Consider the following 2,114-nt stretch of genomic DNA (forward strand, 5'->3'; position numbering starts at 1 on the left):
AAGTTAACTACTATTAATACTATAACCCGGCTATTTAGGACTGTATCCCTGCTGACTCAGACTACTTAGCCGAGGGTAACATCACCGCCAAAAGCGGGGCCTACCATAATTTGCATTAATAACTTAATTCATTATCTTCCAATAATCCGACCCTTTAGGATTGTATCCTTGCTGACTCAAACTACTGGGTTGAGGGTAACGTCGCCTTCAAAAGAGGGGCCTACTACAATAACTAAGATAATCTCTTAAACAAGTGCAAAAGTGCGAAAATAATCAAAGGTTATACTAATACACGAATCGGATCCAAGTGATTCATCTTGTCTATCTGTTTTTATTTTTATTTTATTTTTCAGCATTTAGTTAGTTTTTATTTTCTTCGTTTAAAAACATTTTTCTCACTTTTTGATTTGATTAGACGTTGAGGATAAACCGGTATTAAAAGCTCTTGTGTCCTTGGACGACCTCGGTATCTTACCAACACTATACTACGTCCACGATGGGTGCACTTGCCCATATGTGTGTTTAGTGTTAGTGAATATCGTGTTTTATAAATTTAAAACTTGGCTAAAGGTGTAAAAAGGGCTTAATTATATATCTAAATTATATACACACCAACACACATCACAAAGTCCAAGTCAACTTTGACTTTCTTTGACTGTAAATAGTCGATTTTGTGTTTTAGTTGTATTATGTGGAGTAAGTCCCCCCGGGACACAAGGATTTTAAGAAAGTTAGGAATCAACGGCCTAATCATATTTTTATTTTTCTTTTTAATTTTTAGGATTTTTCTTAATTTTTCAGCTTCTGCAGAGCTCAGCACGGGCCGTGCCTGGTCGAACACGGGCCGTGCCCAGCGTCATTACTGGCAGTTTTTAGTTTTCCAAGTTACAGAAGGCTGACCACGGGGCCGTGTCGGTGCAACACGGGGCCGTGTCCAACTTCCAGTAACTGGGGTCTGGAAAATATTAACTGAAACTCCGACCACGGGCCGTGTTCGCTGAACACGGGGCCGTGGTGAACCTTCTGACCAGCATTCTTTTCTGTTTTTATTGCAGGACTTGGAACCCGACGCCAATCTTACATAGTGTATGAGCTCCAGTTCTAATAAGGACATAAAGGAACCTCTAGAAGAACCCGAACGCTTTCTCAGAAAAAGATTAAAAGCTAAAAATCAAGAGAAGGTTTCGGGTGATCCACCTCCAATGGCGGACCAACGTACCCTCATGGATTATCTACGACCTACCGTAGGTAACCTAGGCGCCGCTATCAATGCTCCGAATGTCGAAGCTAATAACTTCGAACTTCGGCCGCATTTGATACAAATGCTCCAAAACTCCGCAACCTTCCACGGGCTTGCGTACGAGGATCCCCATCTACATATCACCAATTTCTTAGAAATATGTGATACCTTTCGGATCAACGGAGCATCAAATGACGCCATCCGCCTCCGTATGTTTCCTTTCTCACTGAAAGACCGAGCGAAAGCTTGGCTCAACGCGCTCCCAGCTGGATCGGTAAACACTTGGGATGAACTAGCCCAAAAATTTCTATATAAGTATTTCCCTCACGCTAAAACTGCTAAATTAATGACTGAAATTAATACATATTCACAAGAGGACGGGGAATCCTTATATGAAACTTGGGAAAGGTTCAAGGAGTTATTACGCAAGTGTCCGCATCACGGCCTTGCGATATGGCAACAAGTATCCACTTTCTATAATGGATTGTTGCCACACACAAGGCAGGCACTTGATTCTAGCTCCGGGGGACTTTTAGGTAATCGACGCCCACACGAAATATATAATCAAATTAAGGAAATTGCTCAAACCAATTTTCAATGGCACACCCCCCGGGGGAATAAATCTATTGCCCCGGGCGCCCATAAGGTCGATGAAAGAACTTCTTTACAAGCCCAAATCGAGGCCCTTTCTTCAAAGATAAAAAAGTTGGAAATGACAAAAACAGTCTCGGTTATGGCTTGTGAAGGGTGTGGTGGGTCACATGAAAATTGGAGTTGTATGAAAGAAACGGACGATCAACAAGAAATGGTAAACTACATTGATAATAGACCTAGGCCGTCGGGTCCCCCAACGGGAACTTACAACCAAGGATGG

The 2,114-nt window shown here is 42.1% G+C and overlaps 1 non-coding gene across 1 annotated transcript; it reads right to left on the reverse strand.

The window, feature by feature from the left end:
• Positions 1-1,580: 1,580 nt before the first annotated feature.
• On the reverse strand, positions 1,581-1,687 carry LOC118489865. The gene has a single exon (XR_004887878.1). It is a non-coding gene; the product is annotated as a small nucleolar RNA R71 (small nucleolar RNA).
• Between the last annotated feature and the right edge of the window lie 427 nt (positions 1,688-2,114).

This window comes from Helianthus annuus, chromosome 2, assembly GCF_002127325.2.
Source record: "Helianthus annuus cultivar XRQ/B chromosome 2, HanXRQr2.0-SUNRISE, whole genome shotgun sequence".
NCBI classification, from domain to species: domain Eukaryota; kingdom Viridiplantae; phylum Streptophyta; class Magnoliopsida; order Asterales; family Asteraceae; genus Helianthus; species Helianthus annuus.